At 41.3% G+C, this 26,027-nt stretch overlaps 1 protein-coding gene across 1 annotated transcript in view; it reads right to left on the bottom strand.

Moving 5' to 3' along the window:
- The window catches only part of MAD2L1 (mitotic arrest deficient 2 like 1), a 321,640-nt gene that overhangs the window by 10,925 nt on the left and 284,688 nt on the right, over positions 1–26,027 (bottom strand). The window lies entirely within an intron of this gene.

Raw genomic sequence — 26,027 nt, 5'->3', positions numbered from 1 at the left:
TCCAGGCTGCTGCCGGCATCGATGAGACAGGTACCGTCGGCGACGACCTTCTGACTAAGGCCATCCTTGGATCCAAATACTCCAAAAACGGTGGACAGATCGGAGAAGGAGAAATTGGTGTGAAGAAAAGAAGTGAGCTTCCCCCCTTCCAGAGGGAGAGGGGACTGGCAAGACTCTCATTTGGATAAGAGTACCAATGAACCTCCTTATTTTATCCATGTCGATTTCAGATAAGCTACGGGTGGACCTCAACGAAGCCACGAACTCAGACTTGGTGGGTCAAGGAACTGAAGCTCTAGATGGTGGTTGTGGCTCCTCTGGCTCCAGGGAAAATCTTTGAGATTGGAGCAGAGGGGAGTCACGGATCCTAGACTAGACTCCTGGCGGGAGTAGACGCAGAAAAGTCTGGGGACCTTTCAGTTTTTCTGGCCCGTGCTCGCTCTCTCTCCTTCTCTTTGCATCTTCTGCGCTCCACATCCACGGGCTTAGAAACAAGGGGGGGGGGTTGAGTCGCAGCTGGGAGGGAGGAGAAGCAAGGACAAGAGAGGAAGGAGAGGCAGTCACAGCAACCACTGTGACCGAAGCAGTGGAAGAGGCAGCCGCCTCAGTAGTGGGTAGAAGGCTTTTCAGGGCAAACTTAGTACGTCCATCCTTAATAGCGCGCAGGTTAAAACCCGTGCAAATGGAACAGTCTGGACTTAAATGTGCTACACCCAAGAACAATGCAAAAAGTGTGGCCATCGGCTGGTGACAATTTGTGGCCACACTCAGTGCACCTCTTAAATACTGGCTTGGAGTCAGCCATGTCTCTACAGAATAAAACAGCACACACAAGAGAAGGAAAAAAGATTAAAAAATATTTCCTACTCAGACCCACTCACCACACACTCAAAGGTCCACAGAACGCTGAGGTGGGAGGGGAAGCAACACACTAACTAGCTAACACTAAAAAACTACTGAAAAAGCCCTAAACACGATGCACCACTGACGGGAAGAGGAGAGGGAACCTACACTAACAGCCAACACTATGAAAAAACTGCTTACTTATCAAAACCCCAACTCACAAACTGGGAGCTCAGGATCACGATGCTTCAGGCAAGCCATGGCAAACGAGATCAGGGGGTTGGAAGGTAGTGGTGTATTATGGGTAAGGGAAGGAGCTTGGAGCAGATGCTAGTGAACTTGCTGGCTTGGATCCGATACAGATCCGTTACCCACAGGTTGAACAACAAATGAAGTAAACTACTTCATGTTTATATAAAGCATCAGTAATGGTTACCAATATGTTATTTAAATTTTTGATTAGTTTTGCCAACATAGTAAGCATCACATAGCTAAATATGCTAAATATTTAGTATTACAACTGCCAGATGCTCTTAAACTCATGTCCACTAAAAGGCTGCATAACAGTATGTACATCCCCCCACATCTAAACTTTCCTTTTCTTGTGGTCTTAAAGGGTATAAGTAGCAGCCTCTGTAGCTCTTTTAAGTATTGCCTGTTGATGTTTTCTGGGTTAGTTCTTCCTGTGTTAGGAAGTAAATCTGATAATGCAATTTCTATCATAGAGATTGTGTTTTGCTTGATTTCCATTTTCCTTGCATATGCTGCTTGTAGCTGACCAGTGCTTGGTCAGTTTTCTGTTACTCTTGGTCCCGTCCAGGTAGTAACGTGTACTGCAGGTAATTGGTCTGCTACATCCCTAATTCTTTCTGTCTGTTTCCAAAGTTGGTGGATTGGCTTGATTTAAAGATGGATTGAGACCACCTTTACCATAAAAGTAAAGTTACCTAGAATCTCCATGGACATTTGATGGAAGATGGGGAAGGATGGTACTGTTAATGCCTGTAGCTCAGGCTGTACTTCTTGCTGGAACTGATTGCAATGCAAGGAGCAGGAAAGCAGTCTTCCAGAAAGGGTACTGTAAATCTGCTGTTGTTGCTGCTGCTGGAAGGAGGGGAGTCAACTTTTCTAGCACAAAGTTTCAAGTCCCATGCTGGCAATGGTGGCTTCCTAGGTGGTTTTACATTTTTTTTTTTCCTCTCAGAAACTGCCTGAGCAGTGAGATGTGAGAGAGAAGGAGGGAGGAGTTCATTTCTGCTGCTGATGCTGATGCATGAATCTTAATGGAAGAATATAGGACAGGGTTGTGGAAGAGCTCTATTCTATTCCAGGATGTATGCTTTGTTTACCAGTGACACATTCTCTTTCCTTTTGCAGTAAGTATGATATCTTTTCCTTTCCATTTTACTGATAATTTTTTTGAGTTGGGTCTCTGAGCCTCCCCAGATATGTCTTTAACCCTTTGAGATAAATCTGGGTTATTTGGTCTTATGCATGTTCCACTGTGCAGGGCTGTTCTTTATAGCATAATAGCTGCTTCAAGTTAGAACTCTTTTTATAACAAAAATTTAGTCTGTGAACTAATGGACCTTAACTCTGGTACAGATTGCAAAATATGCCAATATTTATTAATAATTTAACATGTGATGTACTCTTATTATAAGTCAGCAAGCATCTGGGTATACTCAAAGAACGAACTTCCCTAGTATCTTTTTTTTTTTTTTTTTTTTTTTTTGGAAAATATAGGTTTTGCAGCCATCTGACGTTTTTTTAATTTGATCACATATATAAGTTTCATATTTTGACTGGCATACCCTCTATTTATAAAATGAGTTGTCATGTTATCCAATTAGGTATTCATCATCTCATTTGATGTATTTAGCTTTACAACTGCTGTCATCGGATTCTGTACAATGTTATTGAATACAAATGTGGGTGCATGCTACTCCTACGCATGTACGAATTCCATTTCACAGGTTCTAATATAGCAATAACCCATGCCTGGGTGTGGATAATGCTGGATTTACCCACGGTTGGTGTGGTTTGGTCACGAGGGCAAAGCTAGAGTGGCCAAACAAAGCCAACCGTGGGTAAATCCAGCATTACCCACACCCAGGCGTGGGTTATTGCTATTATGCAACGGCATTAGTTAAGAAAAAAATAATTATTTTTCTTAAATAATGGCATTGTACAATGCCTCCTTGCTGCCCTTCAGCAGCTGTCTGGTATTCTGCGGCAGATCTGATGTACTGCGCATGCGTATGCCTACGCAGTACATCAGAGCTGTGGGCAAAAGCAACAGAGAAAGCAAGATCGCTGTTGCATTTTACAAACTGTTTCTCTATGTTAAATGGGTTTAACATAGCGAGACAGTTTTGAAAAAAGCAACGGAGAAAGCAAGATCTCCGTTGCTTTTTACAAACTGTCTCTGTCTCGCTATTTTAAAGGAGTTTAACATAGCGAGACAGCTTTAAAAAAAAGCAACGGAGAATCTCCGTTGCTTTTTTAAAAGCTGTCTCGCTATGTTAAACTCGTTTAACATAGCGAGACAGTGTGAAGCAACGGAGAGCTTCCATTCTCCGTTGCTGTAAAAAAAGAGTTATAGTAATGGAGAAAGTCCGGGCAACCAGACCTTTTTCCATTACTATAACTCTGATTTACAACGTGCACACTGACCAATCAGCGTGCACGTTTTTGATTATTAATAGAGGGTTGTTGTATAATATAACAGTTTCAAGAGGATCATCCGTATTTTTAAAAACGGTGACATCAAGAAAATCAATTCTGTCAAAAGCAAAATTCTTTTATACTCAAGTGCATTAGAAACAATGATAAAACTCCTCAAATTAGCACTCCCATGCCATACAAAACAAATCAACAAAACATCGATAAACACATTTCTACAACTGTTTTCAGATGATAAAATAAATTCACTTTCCCATAGGTACACAACAATATTAGCGCAAGTATTAGGAATGGGAATACCCATCGCTACATCAAAAAAACTGTTTTCTCTAACAAAAATGCATTATTCATCAATACAACCATTAAAAGTTGGCATAACATATGGTTGGGTATACTCTGTTAAGTAAAATTTCTTTTACATATCGCATGCCAACATCATTAGGTATCACAGTGAATAAAGTCAATGTCCATGGTGGCAAAATGGCAATCATTTAACTCATCGGTCTGGGATACTTCAAACTTGCTATAAAAACAATGGTGTCCTTAGTAATTGTGCCTGTTCGATCAAAACCTGCCCTAAGCTGTTTTTCTAAAAATGTAGAAATCGGTACAGTTATCTAACCTCTAGCTGAGACTATGGGACTCAGTGGTGGTGGGTTGGATAACTATGTATCTTAGGTATTCCAAAGATGCATATCTTTGGGGTGTCAGTAAGTTATCAAATAATTGAGTCTCAATCTTTCCTTGATCAAGGAGCATTTTGTAAAACATCTAACAGCAATAATAATCTTGTTGTAATCAAGTGTGCTAATATAAGGCCAGGGGTTGGCTGGGAGGGAAGGTGGGGAAGAATGAAAAAGGACAACACATATACCAAGTTATGTTAAGTACACAACTCCTAAATATGACTACGTCCTTTTTTATTCTTCCTCACGGACGGGTAGAGTCCTCAGTTACATAATTCTTGGAAGGCCCTCAAGGAAGGACATGCCAGAGCACTCTCAAACCAAAGGAAGGTTTGTTTCTGAAGAAATATTGCATGAAAATTGCAGGAGGGGATTAATAAGGTAGTCATAGATTTGACAGAATGACTCTAGGATGACAAGGCAACTCCAAACTACTTTGTAAATGAATCGGCAAACTACAGTCAAGTAGTCGGGGACTGTTTAACCCAAGTGGATAGAAGGAAAGAGCAATAAACAGCTGGTCAGATTTTCAGTGCTGTTGGTACCAGAAAATAAAATAAAACATAACTGACAATTTAGACAGGAAGGTAAATACTGACCAACGACTATATTGATTCTTATTTTCCACTGTAAAAAAAGAAGTTCTCGTGGAGAAGGCAGGTAAAATGGTTATTGACCTGGTAGGTGGGCTTTGGGAAGACAAGGCAATAGCAACTCTAAATGAATAAATAAAAATATAGTCTGTAATCCATTCAGGTATTGTGAATGGACACTGCTTGAGCTAAGCGAATGGTTGAAAAAGGGGATAAATAGTTGCTCAAATCCTCTGTATCCTTTTTCTTGGAAGTATTCACCGTTATTGCAATGATTAGGAAAGCAGACCAATAATTGATTTTGTGGCTTCTTTAGGCATAAAGGCAGGGTTGGCTCAGTTTATTAATGGTAGAGACCCCTGCCCAGGTCCACTGGTGAACAGGTAATGACTCCACTTGATTTGCAGTATCCAGTTGAGCTCCTATGAACTCCTGATATTGTACAGGAGTCAGGGTCAGTTCAGACACATTTATGGTGATGCCTAGGGAGTTGGAAATCTGAAGCAAGTTATCCCTGGCTTGGAGAAGTTGATGCCTTGTTGAGACAGTGAAGAGCCAATAGTCTAGATATGGAAACTCCTGGAATCCTTTGAGCCTCAGATGAGCTGCTGCCATACATTTGATGGACACTGATGAACACCCAGGGGGCTGTGGTAAGCCCAAAGGGTAGTGCTCGGAACTGGTAGTGACTGGCCCCCAGGAGCCAATGGTTGAATAGTACACATCCTTGAAATAAGAGCCCATCCAACCGTCCTTGCTCAGTAGGGGCACAATGGACTGAACTATAGCTAATGAGAACTTTGATTTCTTTACAAACTGATTCAGATTGCTTATATCCAGAACTGGTTTCAAGTCCCTTGTTTTCTTTGGCACCAAAAGGAGCGTAAGTTCCGAATCCTTTTTTTTTTCCCGTTGGGATTCCATGGATGACTTGTGTAGCAGCTTGAACTTCTTGAGTTGCATGCTCTCTCTGAATGGTGGATGGTCGGGGAGTTTATCTCCCTGGTTTTCGGAGGTGGAAGGGAAAAAAGGGAATGCAACAACTTCTGGATATAATGCTTAGCTCCCAAGCGTAGTTTGTAAGATCTGTCTAGGCAACTAGGTGTAGAGAACAACGACCCTTGACTGCCTCCGGAGATGAGCACTCGGGCAGTGCTTCAGGGACACTGATAGGCCTGTCAGGAAAGGATACTCTGAAGCCCTGATTTTGTCGATCTCCCCCTCAGCCTCAGGTGTGACGTCTCCAATTGAAAATTACTTTACCGCCTCTGGAGGAAGTATCACCCATGCAGGTCTGAACAAGTCCCTGAAATTTCCAGAACCACATCTTCCCCCCCTTGCTGGCTTCTATAAAAAAAAGGGTCTGCTTGTGTGTGTGTGTGGGGGGGGGCTGAAAAAAACTGGACTCCAATGGCAGACACAGTCTATCCTTTCTGTTTGCTGCAGGTGGGCGTGTCTTTCACTGATTGTCCAGACAAGAGGAGCCATCAGGGGACCTTAAAGGATTCCACAAAGCCGCATAGTCTCATTCACGCATGGAAAGGAGGACACCCCCCCCCCCAGAGATTTCATGTTAGAAAGAGCAAAATGACTTTGTAGTGGGGAATCCTGTGGGGGAGGAGTGGATACAGGAATAATTGAGCCTGACCAAAACAAACATCTCATGTCTGCAGGTTCAGCACACATCCTGGGTCACTCAGATCAGAATCAGAGAAACACCTTCAAGAAACTATGACAGAGTGGAAGGGGGACAAAGTAAGAAGAAAGATGTATTCTTTGAAGATTATAGACTTGCTAGAATAATAAAATTATTATAATGTGTTCTTAAGGAGATGAGGACTGGAACTGAATGTATATCCGAATTTATCAAATCAAAAGCTACCCCAAAACGGGGAGGTAAGAATCTGGATACTGGAGGGATATTGGCTAAAATAACAGGATTTGTGTCAGAAGCAAATTCTAAAATGACAACTGACAGATACAGATAATGGTACCGTCAATCCGAGGGAAGCCTGGGATCTGAAGAAATGTGCAACTGTTCAATATTTCAGGATCTGAAGAAAGTCCGCTCTCTTGGGGGACTGTCTGTCGGATTCTAGGTTTAGAAGACTGAGGGAAGCATCTGAACAGACTGGATCTGAAGGTTAAAAGGCAGGATTCAAAAATGTTATATTTTAACTAAGGCATCACCTTAAGTAACAGTCTCACAAGAGATTGCAGTAATTCTGATCCACACTGGCTAAGCAGTCACGAATCCGAAGGACATGGATCTGAAAAAGTGTCCAGCTCTCCATGGGCCTTAGAGGTATGCTTTGGTTCAGAGTCTTAGGATCTGAAGATGATGAAGAGAAATGGTTGTACTGATTGAATGCAATGGTAGGAGAAATCTGATCTGAGGATCGAGTTTTCATAAATATCTGATAAAGGAGGTTATCCTGCAGCAACAGTCACAGACTATAGGAGCCGAAGACTTTGGATCCAATGAAGATTACAAGTCAAGTGGAAACACTCAAAGGGACCAAGCCTGTCAGATCAGAAATGACTTTGGGATCTGATGGAGGCCCTAGCAACTTCGGATTTGAGAGATAGGATCAGAGATGCTCTTCTGTATAGCTCGTATGTTCCTTCCTTTTATGGAAGGGTTGATCCCCGAAAGAAACCAAATAAAGGCCTTTAACGTGTACCAGATTGGAAGACTGAATTTTGTACAATGGCAGATGAAGCAGCTTGTTAACAACTTGGCTCTTTAGCCCCCTGTGCTAGTTGAGGACTTCACAACATAAAACAACCAACCTCCAAATCCATCCTGGATTGCACAGGCTCATCCAAACAATCCAGAAAGACACAAGCTGCCCGCAGTCAAGTTTACACACCAAAAATTCTGGACCAGGCTAACAATTAATAATTCAGTTTAAAGCCTCACTGCTAACTAATGACTATACTCAAATCCTGCACCCTGTAACTGCGATGAAGGAACTTTACCATTACTGACAGCTTTTTCAATTTCCATGCATTTCAGAAGTACAGTTTTCTGATGCTGCCCTGTACTTCACCTCAATACGCAAATGCAGTTTTATTTCACATAGACATATCTGTCTCTGAAAGATGCAAATAATTCAAATCTTAAAACCGCAAGAAACCAATAGGCAAAAAAACTCCAGACACCCATAGACAAACCTGGCCGTCCATAGGCAGGTCCACGACACACACCACAGTCCTATTCAGCCGCAAAGACAAAAAACTAATAAAGCGATACAAAGTTTAGTGCAACAAAATATTAAGAAAATTCAATCCCTACCAAACTATTCACAAACAAGCAGAAAGGGGTGACCAAAAGGCTCGAGTCTCCACAGAACACAACTGAGGCACCTCCGGAAGCAAAGCAGCGGCCCAACAACTAAATTGCCAAAACTGAGAAATACAAACAAAAAATATTCACATTTTTGTAACAAACCTATCCAAAACACACTGCAGCTTGCTTGAAGTTGCAAAGTAGGCAATATGGGTGGAGGGAAAACTCCATCTCAGGAACAAAGCTCACAACCTTAAGTCTGCACCAGACCAAACTCAGTCCGTCCACTCTCCGACTTTAACGTTACCGAGTTACCAAAAAAGACACAAATGACTAGACACTCTATGAAAGCTGAGCAGAGAAAAGAGGAGGACATGAGCCAAGTTCTGTATGATCGTTAGCTGCCAGAGGCACAAAAGGAAGATGCACTATGCAATGGAAAGTATCTGCATCCACCAATCCAAAACAAAAACAAGGGCTCTTGTAACAATGGAGTCGCAGCTCAACACAAATTGAGCTAGAAAGTATTCAAGAAAGAAGCCCAAACCCAAAAGAAAGTGGCAATAGGTAGGAAAGCCTAAGGCAACTCAGAAAGGAGCAAAGTAAACAGCAAAGAAAACAGTAACCAACATTAACATAATGAAAAACAAAAGGAAGGATTTACATAAAATAAGATACAAGAAACATTTTATAAGAAAAATAAAATCCTTAAAGCTAGAGACTACAGAATCTTCTGTCTTGTCAGTCTGGCTAAAATGAGATCAGAGGAGTTAGAGGTGGTGTGGTGCATTATGGGAACAGGGAGGAGCTCAAGATTAGGATAAGTCTGGAAAATGCATCAGTCGGATCCGAAGATTGGATCTGTAACCCATCAATGAGGATGGATGAAAAGGACATCATCATATAGTGCTTTTAAATTCAATGTTCACACAAAGCATTTAAACTCTGATAGGGCCTTAGAGATATCAGTAGTGTATGCAGGTAAAAAAGTAAAGCTCTTTGGTCAAAATGGACATCTCATCTGCATTCAATAAATAATTCAATAAATTAAATACCAATGAGTTTAACTCCTGATTTGACTGTGTATTGTCACAGAATGAGCGTTCAGTTGTCTGTTGGGTGTTCTTTCCCTTCGTGACGAGCTTATGACATTCGTAGCATTTTTTTTTTTTTTTTTTTTGCTAAAAAAGGAAACTCAGTAGGATCAAATGCCCTAATGGCATTAACATCCACAAATGCTTGATGTTATTCGAAAAACAACGTAATAGGTTATGGTTAGATTCCATCACCTGATGAACCTATATTGGTCAACTGTTGTAGGGCCATGGGTGGAGCTTCAATAAAAGTAGGTGCTGGTTCATTCATGGTTTTTAAAGCAGGAACTCCAGTAGAATTATTAGGATGGATATCTTTATCAACATTATCATTGGTCCAAATGTGTGTGGAATCTGCATGTCCTCCCTATGGTCGTGTGGGTTTTCTCCGGGTGCTCCAGTTTCCTCCCACATCACCAAAGACATGCTGCAAGTGGATTGGACATACTAAAATTGGCCCTAGGCATGAGTGCGTGCATGTGCCTTCTGTGGAAGGTTGCGTGCTGGGCTGGCAACTCGACACCATAAAAACTCCACTGCCATTCATGAGCAGACAAGGTGATCCGCTGTGGTGACCCCTAACCGGGAAAAGCCAAAAGAGAGAGAGAGAGAGATCATTGGTCCAAACGCACACATCTATTTGATGAACTTACATTGGTCGGTTGTAGGGCCATAGGTGGCGCTTCAATAAACATAGGTGTTGATTCATTCATACTTTCTGAAGTAGGAACTCTTAATAGTATTAGGGTGTGTAACTTTATCCACCATCACTGGCCCAAACAAACATGCCCATTCTTAAAATCATGTCTCTCAGTTTCCTCTTTATTTCAATCATTTCTCAAAGGCTGAAATCCGATTCACAACACCTTATAAAAGTTCACTTTGAACATCCATTTCAATATTTGAGATGAAATCTAAATACAGTGTTTCTACCTCACTAAGCAAGTCCATTTCAACTGGCTCAAAAAAGCATTCATTAATTCCATATACCAGAATGAGTAGCTTAAATTAATAACTTGCCATCATCTCAATAAATTGGGATATTTGTTCTGATAAGTGGGCATTTTAAGCACTTAAACCCTGAAGTATGACTATGTTTTAAATAAGCAGAGAAACTCAACACACTGCCATTGTAACAGTTTAAAATGGAAAATGGTCTTCTAGCTGCTTTAATTTAGTTTTAGACAGCTCAAGTAAAACAGTACCTGGTTTAGGATTGATTTCTGCTTGGTGTCAATCAGTAACAAATGAGTGCAAAAGCGGAGTAGAAGAAACATCTACCAGCTCAAAGTAAGAAAAGTTAGAGTAGATGCAGTACACACCAGGATTGTACATGTGCATGACCAACCACACACAAAAAAGAGGTATCAAACAGATGAAAATCAGTAACAAAACCCACAATTAACCACGTCAAGCCCAGTAAAACATGAAAATGTAACGTACTGCAAATAAAACTTAACTTTCACCAAAGAGGCTTCTTCAGGCAAATCTAAAAAACAGACATTAGCGTTTAAATACTATTTTAAAGTCACATGCTACTAAAATCATATGATACAATTAAAATATAAAAACATAAGTCTTTAAAACTAATAAAAACGTATTTAATACAATAATCATCTGTACCTGTATTTTAAAAATAAATTCTAAAAATGAAGCCAGAGTGATTAAACAAAGACAACCTTGGGCAAATCCAGATATACCCAAACCCAGTCATGGATTATTGCTACTATACAATGACATTTAAGAAAGAAATTGCTTACCTTTCTTAAATAATGACTTTGTACAAGGAAGCTTACGTGTTCCTCCACGTTTTTCCTTCTTTACTGATGTACTATGCAAGTGGGGACACAAGTCCTATATGCATGTGCAGTACATCCATTTTTGTTTCTTCTGTCGAGATTTTATAATCAGTGTGCTTGTTTCTGAATACAGATGATTTTTTCTCTTTTTTTGCTCCGACTGCCTAAAAAGCGGATTTCTAACTGATCTGTGCTTTAAAAGGTTTAAATTGCATTTGCATTCTGCTTTTTACAGTTTTTGCACTTGTTTTATATCAATTTAAGTCGTTTTTGTATTGTATAACTGTTGTAGGCAACACACTAAAGTGTGCTAGCCTGTTTATAGCATTTAGTGTTTTCTGTGTGTTTTTCTGCCGTTTCCTGAAAAAAATATATATATTCTCTTTTCCCACCTTTGCTGAACTAGATTAGTCCAGATTTCAGGTTTTGCTTAATTCCAGACTGTGGTATAGTTTCCTGTGTTGCCCATATCCTTACTTGGATAGGAGGAAGCTTCTCTGTTCACCAGTGAGAGTAGGGAGCTTTGAGCAGCCTATCTGTCCCTAGAGGAGTGGTCTCAGCCCTGAAACTAGTAGCTTATTGGCCGTTTTGGGTCAATTCCTATCTCTTTCAGTTTTCCCTGTTCCTGCATTTGTGCGTTTTTGCACCAGTATACAACTCTGCACAGCTCCTCGTGGTGTCCTGCAGAGTTATACAAGCAACAGAGAGACCCAAGAGAGACTTTTCCAGATTTAAGTATTTTTTCTCTGTTTTTTTTGCTCCGACTGCCTTTTCCCACCTAAAAAGCGAATTTCTAACTGATCTGTGCTTTAAAAAGTTTAAATTGCATTTGCCTTCTGCTTTTTACAGTTTTTGCACTTGTTTTATATCAATTTAAGTTGTTTTTGTATTGTATAACTGTTGTAGGCTACACACTAAGGTGCGCTAGCCTGTTTATAGCATTTACTGTGTTTTCTGTGTGTTTTTCTGCTGTTTCCTGAAAAAAAAAAACAAAAAAAAAAAAAAAAAAAAAAAAAAAATATTCTCTTTTCCCTCCTTTGCTGAACTAGATTAGTCCAGATTTCAGGTTTTGCTGAATTCCGGACTGTGGTATAGTTTCCTGTGTTGCCCATATCTTTACTTGGATAGGGGAAGCTTCTCTGTTCACCACTGAGAATGGGGAGCTTTGAGCAGCCTATCTGTCCCTGGAGGAGTGGTCTCAGCCCTGAAACTAGTAGCTTATTGGCCGTTTTGGGTCAATTCCTATCTCTTTCAGTTTCCCTGCTTTAAACCCCGCATTTGCGTGGTTTTGCACAATTTTGTGCATAGCGCAGCATCAGGCAGTGCAGCTTAAACGGGTTTCAACTATTTCTGGCTCCACGAAGTCTGCTCCTCACTTTTTCCCTTAAAACTGTTCTAAATCTCAAACTAAGCACTCTGTTTTCATTCTAAAGCCCTGCAGTTGCTCGTATAAGTAATCTTATAAGTAAGCACTAATAAACTAAAGCACTACACCCTCTTATACCCCCTTTAAGTACTTGGCTCCCTATCGGTCATTTTTGATCAGTCAAAAAGTAGTTCCTTATACTATTCTGGTATGTCCAAAAGTCAGTTTTGGGTTTACTCTCCAGTCCAGCTAGTGAATCTGGGAATCTTGAGGCAATGTTACAACTGCCTTATGTACACAGACCACCCTCTCCTCCTCCCAACAAGCTCAAATATATGTGAGAGATGCAACTATATAGCCAAACTAGAGGCTGAGCTCTCTCAACCCAGTACTGGCGCAGTCAGGAGGAGAAGGTAACCACACACACCACAAATCCAGTCTCACATAGACCTATCGCAACAGCAAACCATACACAAACACACAAAAACATACTCAGGCTCTAAATAAAAATCTACCCAAGCAGCAGAGACCTCCAAAGCAGACTTCCAAGCAACTGCTACCCCACAACAATACCCATGTATCACATAGTTCACAAAGTCAGTGTGCCACACAGTCACAGCCCTTAAGGCTAAAAAACACACCTAATACACTTGTAATAGGTGACTCTATTGTCAGACACACTGACGTCCCACTCACCAGGCTGAACAAGGAGAAGGTCACTGTAAGCTGCCTGTTGGGTGCCAGGATCCGCCACACAACACAAGCACTCAGGTCACTCCAAAGCCAGTACAAATATGACTCAGTCATTGTCCATGCTGGTGTGAATGACCTGAGATGTACCTCCCTGGACTACATGAAAAGAGCAGAGGAGCTCTCTGATCATTGGTTTTAATCTAGTTTTGAATGCAAACAGGTTTTAACTATGGGTTTAACTCCTGTCATTAATCTAGTCATGTAGCCCAGGACAGTATGACCCTGACCTTAAGCAGCATCTTACCCTCACCAAGAATGATGCCACAGTATAAAGACAAAATGATCAATTTTAACAATTGGCTAAAGTATTGGTGTCATTCAAAGGGGATCCAGTGTCTGTCAGCCTGGGATGACATGCTTGACAAGCCACGTTGCTTCGCTAGGGACGGCTTGCACCTGTCACCCCTGGGCTTTCGAATACTGGCTAAGGCTCTTGCCACCCCCATAGTGCCTTTTGTAGGCAAGTCCCAAAAGACAAACCCGCCTCCATAGACAACACAAGGAAAAAGAAACTAAGGGTACTGCTGCTCAACGCCAGAAGTCTAAACCTCAAGATGCATGCACTCGAGGCTCTCCTCAGTATGGAGAATATAGATATCTGTGCAGTAATAGAAACCTGGCTCAAGGCTCCCGAGAGCACCCCAGCACTACCAGGTTATAACTCGCACCATACTTTTCAGCCCCAAAAGTCGGACCAAACCACAAAAGGAGGGGGAGTATCCATATTCATCAAAGATACCTACACCTCCAGGTTAGTGGCACTGCACGAAGCATCTGAGACCATCCATGTGCAACTAACAGTGGGCAAAACAGCCTTTCAGTTTGTAGCCTGCTACAGACCACTGTCCCAAACTCAGGAACCCCACTCAGCTTTCCTGAGAACACTGGAGAATATGAAGGTCTCTCCAAACACCATCATATTACGTGACTTCAACTACCCAAACATAGACTGGGAGCTATACTCAAGCCCCAACACCCTCGCCAAATGGTTCCTAGAATTTATAAACTCAAATGCTATGGAACTGGTCACCACTCTCACAAGAGGGTAAAACATATTGGACCTGATCATCACCAACATGGGGACTCTGTTCCATACCAGAGGTATACCCCTCATTGGTAAGATCTGACCATAAATTAATCTCACTGGACATCCATATCCTGTCCCCACCCCCAGCCAAGGAAACTGTCAAAGGAAAAAACTTCAAAGACCAATGCACGTAAGGTTTAGATAAGGCACATTTAATAACTTGCTGCAAGGAGACAAAAACATGCAAATACAGGATTTTGCCTAACTACTAACAGGAAGTATGCTTATTCTTATACTGTTCTACAAGACATTGCCTTCTGTGGTTGACATAATCAAACAACTTTCAGTATTGTTCTACAGCAGATGTTACTCAGATTTTCTGCTGACATGACTAGATTTATGAAAAACATTTTAAGAAAAACAGCCTGGCCTTGGTGGTCTCTAGCCCATTACAAGCTTCTATTGTGTAGTTCTAATACATGTGTTACATTTCAAGGTACATTTCTAGCTCAGACACAAGCAAGTGCTGATTGCAGTTCATATTTTCAAGCAGTCTTTGTTCTGGTTATCTATAGCTTCTGCAGCTGTGTATTTTCTCACAGCACAAGCGGAACTCCTTGTCTAGGTCTCATAACATTAATACATCTATTCATTATTTTCTTGACACAAGCAGAGATTATCTGCTTCCCTGTAAATTTCCAAAGCATAAGCAAAGATTATAGCTGCGCATATTTCATGACAATACAAGGTTAGAAAGCTTCTGCAATTCGTACAGATTTTATGCAGTGGGAAATAGACTAAATGTGTTGACCCTTTTCAAGCCTTAAATGCACTAAGCATATTACTAATACATACACTAATACATATTTTTCTGACAGAAATCACGGTGAAGAACTTCTCAATAGCAAACTTCACACTTCTCAAAACCGAAGTGGAATCCTTCAAAGCCCCCGGGCCAGTGGAAAATATGGCCCAAACCGCAGAATCCTTTACAAACGCATTCTATGGACACCTACAGGAATGCATGGATCGTGCTAACCCAAATAAAACCAAGACTCACTCCTCCAAAGGCAGGAGATCTGTCTGGTGGACCCCAGCCATAAATAAGCTAAACAACAGGAGGAGGAAGCTACTACATGATAGAGCAAAATCCCAAAAAGGGAAGGCATCTCTGATCAGTACTAGCAAGAAACTACGATCCCTCATAAAATCATCTAAGGCCAGCTTCGAAAGAAAAATTGCACAAGACGCTAAAGATAATCACAAGGCCTTCTTTAGTTATGTCAAGAACCTGGGTGGCAACTCCCAGATATGCTCTGAGTTAGTGCAAAATGACAAAAAATACACTGACCCCACAGGCATTGCCAACATCCTGGCAGACAGGTTCAGTGCAAACTTCTCCCCGCCTTCACCCTCAAAAGAGCAAATGTCTATCTCAACAGAGTGTAGCCTACCTGACATCACAGATGTACAGGGGAGAGCTGCCCTTTCCAAAACAAAAAACACAGCATCTATGGGACCGGACGGTGTCCCGGGCTGCGTCTTGCACGAGCTCCAAGAAGAACTGAACCCTCACAAAGTCACTGTTCAATCTCAGCCTTACTACAGGATATGTACCCAAGGAATGGCGTACAGCAACAGTGGTCCCACTCCACAAAGGTGGTGCCACAACAGACCCTGGAAACTATCGCCCTATAAGCCTGACTAGCCTGGTCTGCAAAGCTATGGAAAGGATCATCATGGACCTCATAAATAAAGATATTGGGGACCTACAGACACTGGATCCTACCCAGTTTGGCTTTGTTAAGGGCAGATCCTGCCTCTTAAACCTGGTAGCTTTCTTTGAAACAGTCACAAAGGCCATTGACGAGGGGAAGGTGGTCCACACAGCCTACCTGGACCTCGCAAAAGCCTTCGATACAATACCCCACTCGGGCATTATAGATAAGCTCACCAGCTTAAATATAAACCCCTATGTCACCAGATGGGTTGCAAACTGGCTCAAGGACAGAACCCACATGGTTAGAATTGCTGGAGCCATGTCAGACTCCAAACCAGTTACAAGTGGCATCCCACAAGGCTCAGTCCTGGGACCTCTCTTGTTCGGTATATATTTCTCGGTGGTACAGGCCAACACGGAAGGACTGTGGCTGACCAAGTTCGCAGATGACTGCAAACTGGGCGCCATAATCAACTCTACAGCCGACACAAGCATCCTCCAAAAGGGCCTCATAGAAACAGACAACTGGTGCCAGAGCCATGGCCTCAAGCTAAACACCAGAAAGTGTATAGTCATCCCCTTTGGCAAAAACAAAGTGCCCACAAATTACCACATAGGTGGTAATCCATTAAGTACAGAAGAAGTCATTAGGGACCTGGGGACCCAAGTTGATAGCAATCTCTCATTTGACAATCATGTGGCCAAAGTGGTTAGAAAAACATTTTATGTAGCCCACCTAATCATGAAGGGATTCACATCTAGATCAGGGGAGGTCATCGTACCTGTTTACTCATCCCTCATCAGGCCCATAATTGAGTAGAATGCCCCTTTTGGGATGTACCTTACCAGACACCTGCAGCAACTGGAAAGACCCCAAAAGTACCTCACCAAGAGGATCAAAGGGCTCAAACAGATGCCATATGCTGCCCAGTTAAAGAAACTCCAGCTCTACTCAGTGGCATACCGCCTGCTCAGAGGCAATCTGTGCCTGACGTATAAAGCCATGCCCAGTCCGGAATTAATGGACACGCTGCACCTCAGAAAATCCAAATCCCATCGAGCTACGCGCTCGAGAGACTTGAACCTCAGCACTGAAATAAATAGGACATGCTGGAGGGACAGATTCATAACCCAGAGGCTCCCTTCACTCTGGAATAAAATCCCAGTCCAGGTTAGGCAGAGTCCTACATTGACTCTCTTCAAGAGGAATCTTGATGAGTGGATGGGAGATCGTAGGTTTACCCCGGCTATCACTTCTGTGTCACTGTTAGACAGAGGCACAGTATACTAACCTCAAAAAAAGGCATAGCAAAATTAATTTAAAATGGGTGGCGAAAGCCAAACACACTCTGGCTAGGCTTATAAATGCCCTAGGGCAGATAGCCTAGTATGAACCTATGAACCTATATATGCCATAAATATATCAGCATATATGGGAGCAAATGATGCCCCCATTGCTGTACCTTTAATCTATAGATAGCATTTTTCTTGATAGAAAAAGACATTTTTAGTGAGCACATGCTCGGTGAGCCAAAGAAGAGTAGAGAAATACCAATGCACTGTATAAACACACAGAGTCTCATAGAAATGCATCATTTCATTTTATTATAATTGATTGGATCCTAGGAACTAAATCCAACAAATCAGGCTGGCATGAATTACTAAACACAAAAGAGAAGAAATGGATAATTAAATTAGGAGGGCTATTTGCACCTGGGTTTAAATGAACATCTTTAATTGGTCACACTAAGAGTATATAAAGGATGAGCTGTATGTGGATCAATACACCGATGAAGGCTATGTAGGTTAATAGCTGAAACCAATCTGTTTGTCTAGCTTATTCTTGCTAATACTATTTTTATGTGATTAAATTAAATACAATATAGTTGCTGCCAGAGTCTGCTGGTCTGCCTTTTTTGAATTTGCCTCTGGTATTTTGTGACCTTGCAGATGCCATACCTGCAGAGAAAACATTGGGACTGGATTTGTTTTCTTCTCTGCTGTTGGCCAGTGGAGCATAGGGTTTTTATCCTACTAATTTGTTTGTGTGACCAAAACATTTCTGTTCAAGAGTTATTTCCATTACTTCAGTGATTCGTAGTGTTGGAGCTACTTAAACTATCGCTGTACGCATATGGTACGAGTGAATTGTGGACCAGCCTGGTTTTCAGTACTATTTTCTGATGAGACAACATTTCTCTCCAATCAAGGTGGATTGTACCTAGGGGAGCACAACGTAACTGTTTGTTTACTTTTTTGGAATCTAACAATTGTCCTGTAAGTACTTTTGGCTACATAGAATTAACAGAATATATATGGTTCAGCCATTGGCGTAATCATAAGGTGGAAACCAGTCAGGAAGTGTGTGTTAAATTCCCTAATAACTGCACTAAATCTATTGTATATACGGGCTCCTGTTTTCAATATATGATGACTTATGGTTCATCTACTAGCATCATAATAGGCTGAAACCTCCGTGGAGAAGTGCAATCTATTTTTTTGGACTAGATAAATAAGCTAAATGCATCGCAAGCCAGCGTTTCACCAATTCTTATAATTATCTATGTGGGCATACTAGTCTGACTAATGAGACTTTTCAAATTTCAGTTGATGAATGTGCACTGAATTCTGTGTTTAATGACTTGGCGTTATTTCTAAACTTGGACTGTATAGCAGAACAGTGACTAAATCTGCTTATGTTGATATAATGTGATAGTGGCTTTCTACATCAAGAGTGTTTATGTGAGTGGGAGCTCGTACTGAATGGAAAATTGTTTAACTGAGAGTATCCAATGGCTTTGAGTACTATGGACTAATACTGGAATATAAACATCATTCCCTACATGGTGGATTTACTACTGTTGTGCTTTCATTCGAAATGTGGTGAACTTTTCTGAATGATTTATGGCAATAGGGGCTTTTGGACATTAATAGGAACATATTACCTAGTGTGCTTTGGAACTGATGCCTTTTTATGCTCTCTGTTTTTTTGTGTTACTATTTACATTATTATATGCGATTGTAACCAATTCTAATATTTTGGTTCACATCACTTAGCAGAACAGACAAATATACACAAAAAACATGTGTGTATGTGATTTGACAAAATTATGTACCATATATGCTGAGATATATATGTAGGACGTACATTTGTTTGTGTAGTATTTAACGGAACGTTTATGGAGCCCTAAACATGTCTTAATCAATAATAAGTGGGCTAAAGAACAAAGTCTGAAAGTGTAGGCATATGGGTCATAACATTTGTATACACTATACCATGGCAACTTATGAACTAATGGTTATATTTACATAGTCTAAGGCAGGGGTATGATTTTACCTGATATACCTCTACAGTTTTGAGTTTAGAAATATGTAAACCCACTTTATACTTGTATCTCTGGTATATAAATGATTCCGACATTACACGCTCAGTTCCACCCACTGGATATACACATTTTCAGTAAGGATGATATTTGAAGTAACCATCAGTTTGGACTATTGACCTTGGCTCTTATTGCCAACATCTATTCACAGATTTTCATGAGAGCGGTATGATCCCATCTTCTGAATCTATATTTCATTCAGTTGCTATAGTCTTTTGGCTTATATAGGATATTGCTGTATGTAACATACAAGAATAAATTTATTGGCTAATTATATTCAAGTTTGATCTTAGCCCTCTGTAGCAAGTTGTATAGTGGCCTCAGCACTACTTATGACAATTTTGGACTCAGTAAGGCATAATAGACTATACTGGATTTGGCTGATATTGTCCATATATAATATAGAATAATAGCTCCTGTAGGGGTGAATATATTTCAATAGATTATTACGGACTCAGCTTGATTGCCTTCTCTGATTTTGCCCAGAACATATGCCAGGGGCTGATATTGTCCCATAAAGTAATATATTTGGGGTTTGTTTTATTCTAATTAGCCAATCTTATTTATTATGGAAATCTCAAATCTGCTTTGGGGGCTTTCCTACAATTGAGATTTGGCTTTTTTTGGCATAGGAGCAGATAATGTATCAGAAAGTGGGACCACCCTACACAATATGGAGGATACTTGTGAATCACTTTGTTAAATTGACCAAACATATGAGGTCTCATCGAAATAATGTTTGGCACTATAAGCTATTTAAAGCTTACACAATCAAGGGTATTATGCCTAGGGGTTTAAGAATCAGAACACAGTCATTGGTCAATAACCCAGACGATGTCCTTCTGAAACAATGGAGGGAAGCACAACAAAGCCACAATGAATTTTGTGGAAGTCCTGGTTGGATATCATGATAGGACCATAGATGGTGAGATTGTAGCTATTACCACATTGTGTGAACAAATTAAAGAATATGAGGGACAACCTGCATATACCGCTTGCCTCAAAAAGCTCAGTACAGAGCTTATGACATTGGAAACGCAATTAAGAGAGGAAAAAGAAAAAAATATCTCAGGGATTTGGAAGATTATGAACGGGGGGAACCCCTTAACTAGGGATAGGGATAAACATGTCCGTTTTTGTACAACCGTATAGAAATACTTCTAAAAGGAAGCATCCAAGATCAATACTAAAGAAAACCTCCATTTCTGGTACAGATACCTCAGGGGAAGATTCTTCCTTGGGTTTTGAGATAGATACACCAGCATCAACAGGATCACCAGCACAGAAGAGAAGTAACTCCAGTATTCCTTTAGAATTAAGGAGGAGGGGGTAGAAAACACAGGAAATGTAGACAATATGCAGGGGTTATTTCAGATGTATGTGCAGAAACAGTAAATGAGAATGTGTTAAATATATCATCCTACCCCCCCTCCTCCCTGGAGGAGCATATTTTTTATAAAGGAATGTCACTCATACCTGGCTCATTTGTGTCTGAGGAAAGTTTTGCACAGAATGTGACTGCTTTTTGTAGAAATCTTAACTTGAAATTATTTTTTTCAGAATAAAGAATCTATGGAAAAAATGAAGACTTCAGATACCATAAATCTATCTTTACCCTCCCAATGAATCACAGTGTATTGTCATTTCAAAATTCCATTCTCAGAGATTTGCATTTTTGTTCTAGGGAAAGTCAGGTTATGGCCAATGTATCCAAGGCTGAGATGACTACTATTTCTACATTAGCCAACAACCATGAAATAGTAATTTTAAGGGCTCATAAAGGAGGGGCAGTGGTGGTGCAAGACTGGAAACAATATGTTCAGGAAGCCAATAAACAACTTGCGGATAGTAGACATTATGTACATCTCACATATAATCCCACTATACATTTCAAGAAGCAGATAGATGACTTTTTATCTCTAGCAGTGGAATAGGGTATTATTACTGATACTATTAGGAAACAATCGATTTCTGATCCCAATAACCAGTATATGTATTTCCTACCGAAAATTCATAAAGACCTTTGTAATCCTCCAGGTAGACCTATAGTATCCGGAAGAAGTTCCCTTATGGAGCCATTGTCCCAATATCTTACCAGATATCTAAAACCTCCACCCAAATGGGTGAGGGCCCGCTTAAAGGATACTACAGAATTTCTTCAGGTAATCTCTGAAATGCAGTTGGAGGCAGGTTGGTTACTCTGTACCTTAGATGTTAAAGCCCTATATACCAACATTCCACACTGGGCTGATATAGAAGCATTAGTATATTGGTTATATAAGGTCACAGCTATACAAACCAGGCTTTAATACTCCTCTTTGGCTCACAGAGCATGTACTCACTAAAAATGTCTCTATCAAGAAAAATGCTATCTACAGATTAAAGATACAGCAATGGGGGCATCATTTTCTCCCATATATACTGATCTTTTTATGGCATATATAGAGGAGCAAATCATATATGATAGCTCCCATAATCTGTATATAGATGAAACAGACATCTGGAAAAGATATTTAGATGATTGCTGGATGGTATGGAGATCGTATGAGGAACATCTTAAAGAATTTGTTGGTTATTTGAATGAAAACAAATGGGGGGTTGAGTTTACGGTAAACCAATATAAAGAACGGATTACTTTTTTGGATGTCATGGTTATCAAAGCTCCTGATAACTCTGACGACAGAAGTTTACCGTAAATTCCCTGAATATAATTCCCTTCTTCATGCCACCAGCTATCACCCCAACATATTTGCAAAAATATTCCTAAATCTCAATATATGACGATCAAACGTATATGCTCTGAGAATGACACACACAAGCATTTCAGGGATGACTTGACTAATAGAAGGCGTTACAAAGCAGGTTCTAGTCTACAAGCTAAAAATAGGGTAGATAATATTGAGAGTGTTAGCCTCCGACAATTTTAAAAGTAAGGCTGATACACAAGAAAATGAAGTTAAGTCTTACCATATTGTCCCATCTGAGTTGTTGATGATCTTACAGTCATCACTGATGGGTTCGGTTCGAGCCCTTGGAACAGAGTTGGCCTTATACCAAGCTTGCATGTACCAAAAACTCAAGAGCTAAGCTGCTACCCACAATGCCCTTTGCTCAGTTACCTCAGACAGAATTTGCATGCAACATATAGAAGTCGTCGTCAGAGGCCATCTCTGCGCAGAAACCCTAATACACCACAAGACCCAGAAGATCCGCCAAGAACCTTAGGAGGGGGTCGGTGGGAGGGTGTGATGACTGGAAGATAATCAACAACTCAGATGGAACGTTATGGTAAGACTTCTTTATCTGAATTTGTTAATGTTCTTCCTATTCATCACTGATGGGACAGAGTCCCCAGCTACTTGGAGAACATGGGTGGCCCTTATGGAAGAACATTCCCGAGAACCATTGAGCCAAAGACCGCTCTTCCCCTGGAGATCAGATCCAATTTGTAATGCTTGATAACGGTGTGAAGCTTAGCCCAAATGGCAGCTGCCCAAATGTCATCCATGGAGGCTGTTAGATATTATGAATTTAAGGTTGAAATTAATTGTTGTAAATATGCTGAAAGAAAACGCTTGCTTAAACGCAGAAACAGAGTTTAATAATATGTGATCAGCAACCATACTAAATGACTGTGGCTTAAAAAATAAGGAACTTGTTTATGAGTGTATTACACACACATCAAGAAAGCTGAACTTCTTACAGACATAAGAATGTAATCTGCTTTCACTGGACAACAGGACATGCTTTTCTAAGAAAGTTTAAAAATGTGCTTTTCTAATCCACAAGGCGTTTTCTTGAAGACAGTTTACTTATCAGCATTTGCACAAGAACAGATGTGTTAGCATTTGCGTCATCAAGGCAGTATCTTTCCAAAACCAAGAGGGTGTGTGTTTAACTAAAATATGTATAAAAAGTCTGTATTAAATCTAGTTATGTTAGAGGTATGGTAAAGTTGGAACAGTACTTTTAAGCTGTAACGTTTGTCCAGTTTGGTTTATTATAAAAGTTATTGGTTACTGCTCTTAAAGACAGGTGCTGCAAAGTATATTCTCTCATCAGTGTATATTCTGCAAGTTTCTGTATGCAACAGACTGTGAATGCAATTATAACCAGACTTTGATTCCAGCCAGCAAGACTGAGTGTCTTAAAGACTTCAAATCCCACAGCAAGAGCAAGCAGTAAGAAGTAGTAAGCAGAGAGCTCTAAATATTTTTTCAATAGCGACCCAGCAAGACTGAGTGTCAAGAGCCATATAATTTTTCAGAGGCCCTAGAGTGGAAGGCAACAGATGCTGCAATAGCCCTAGTTGAGTGAGCTTTGATTTGGCCAGGCTTTGATCCCTCCGTAAGTGAATATGTGAAGGCAATGCAGTCCCTGAGCGATTTAGACAAAGTAACTTTTGATACTGCACCTTAGGGCCCGCAAAGGAAATAAAAATCTGGTCTGACTTGCGAAAGGATTTAGTTCTGTCCAGATAGAAAAGTAATTGTATATGAACATCCAAGGAATGCAGGCAGCATTCTCCCATGTTGGAGTAATTTGGGAAAAACACGGGGAGCTCAATGGACTGGTTAATCAAAAAAATCAGAAATCACTTTGGGGAGAAAGGATGGGTTAGCACAAAGTGATACTCTGTCCTTATGAAAGGTCAGATAAGGGCTCTTGATACACGATGCTTGTAAATTCAGAAATTCTTCTTGCTGAAGTTATAGCCACCAGGAATAAGGATTTCCATGACAGGAATTTTAGATCACATGTTGCAACCAGGCTCAAACGGGGGCAGAGAGAGAGCCTGCAGAACCCAGGACAGATTCCATGCCTCCACCGGCTTTCTGATGGGAGGCCTGTTGTGAAAAATACCCTTGAGGAAGGTCTTGCAATGGCGAGAGGAGATAAGTGGTACTTCTTCAGACCCGCTATGGAAGTTGGAAACAGCTGCTAGATGGACTTGAATGGTGGAAGCCGAGGCTCCTTTGTCGAACAGCTCAGCCAGATAATGAATAGTGGCTACAGGGGCTGGGGCTGAGAACAGGTCTAGCTCCTGATTATGTGACCAAATAGAGAATCTTTTCCATTTATTCCTGTAAAGTTTCCTGGTGGATGGTTTATGAGAGGCCAAGATAATATCATGGACGGGTGAAGAAAAGGTTTCCTGCCTAGCAAATAGAGAAACCAAGCTGTCAGCTTGAGAGTGGACAGATTCAGGGGAGTCGGCCCTTGTGAGTGAGATACGAGGTCCTGATGAGTGTCTAGGATCCAAGGAGGTTGTAAACAGATGAGGTCGAAGAAAGGGAAACCACACTTGCCGAGGCCAGAACGGGGCAATGAGGATCACTTTGCTTCTCAACCATATAGCTTTCCGTAGAACAAGGGGAATCAGAGGAATCGGAGAGTAAGCATAAAGGAGACCCGTGGGCCAATCGTAGATTAGAGAGTCTCCCGGTGACTCCCCGAGAGGGGGAAAGAGGGCAAAGTAGCTTGCATTTTGCGTTTGAAGGGGAGGCAAAATGGTTGCAGCATGGCTGGCCCTAACGGCTGAAAATTTCCACCGCCACACTCAGGTTGAAAGACCACTCATGAGGATGAAGAATGCATCTGCTCAGTCTGTTCGCAATCATGTTGGAGCTCTCTGGGATATGCGTTGCGATCAGAAAGCGGTTGGAAGCTATCGCCCACTGCCAGATTCTCATGGCTTCGCGACAAAGGGGGTAAAATTTTGTCCCTCCCTGTTTATGTACCAGACCATGGACATGTTGTCCAACTGGACAGCAATCGTTCCGGACAGAAGGAGCGGATGAAAAGCTTGCAACGCCAACAGCACCGCTCTGAACTCCAGGACATTGATATGCAAAAATTTACCTCTACATCGGACCACATGCCTTGGACTGACTTTCCCTGGAAATGCCCCCCACCCCCACCCCATCAGGGAAGCATCAGTGGTCACCGTGGCACTGGGCTGTGGAACCTGGAAGGGGCGACACCAAAGATTTTTGTCTGTACTCATCCACCAGAAGAGATCTTGTTTGCAAATGTTGGTGATGAGAATCTTTGAGCTCAGGGGGGTGAAGACTGGGTATCCACTGGGCCTGAAGGAGCCAGTGTAGTAATCACGTGTAGTCTGGCTAAGGGAACTATGGGGATGGCTGCAGCCATAGATCCCAAGGCTTGAAGGATTTCCCTTGCAGACACCTTGCTTAGACAGAGTATCACCTGAACTTGTGCCCTTATGGAGAGGAAGTGAGATCAGGCTTGACTAGGCGTTGAATATTGCCCCTATGAATTCCAGTTGTTGCGATGGTTGAAGGTTTGATTTCTCCCAATGTATGGTGATGTCCAATGACTCCGCTAGAGCCAGTGTGTAGCGGAGGGTCCTGACCAGAAGACGCTGGGACAGGAGCCAATCGTCTATGTATGGAAACACCTGGAATCCCTGAAGTCTCAGATGAGCTGTCACCACTGCAAGACATTTCGTGAACACTCTGAGGGACGTCGAGACCCCGAAAGGTAGGGCTCTGAATTGGTAGTGATTGGCTCCCAACAGGAAGTAAATGAGGCTCCTGGAGTGCTTGTCCATCTTGATATGGTAATGCACATCCCGGAGATCTGATGAGCACATTCACACACCCTCCCCACAGAAAGGGGAGGATGGATTGAATCGTGACCATATGGAATTTGGTCTGAACTACCGATTTATTTGGCTGAGATCCAGAATGGGTCTCCAGTCCCCTGTTTTCTTTGGCACCAAAAAGAATCTTGAGTAGAACCCTGATCCGCACTGATCTG

The sequence above is a fragment of the Protopterus annectens genome, chromosome 2.part0 (genome assembly GCF_019279795.1).
Source record: "Protopterus annectens isolate FY-2018-M chromosome 2.part0, PAN1.0, whole genome shotgun sequence".
Taxonomy (NCBI): Eukaryota; Metazoa; Chordata; order Ceratodontiformes; family Protopteridae; genus Protopterus; species Protopterus annectens.
This window is presented reverse-complemented; position numbering and strand designations above follow the sequence as displayed.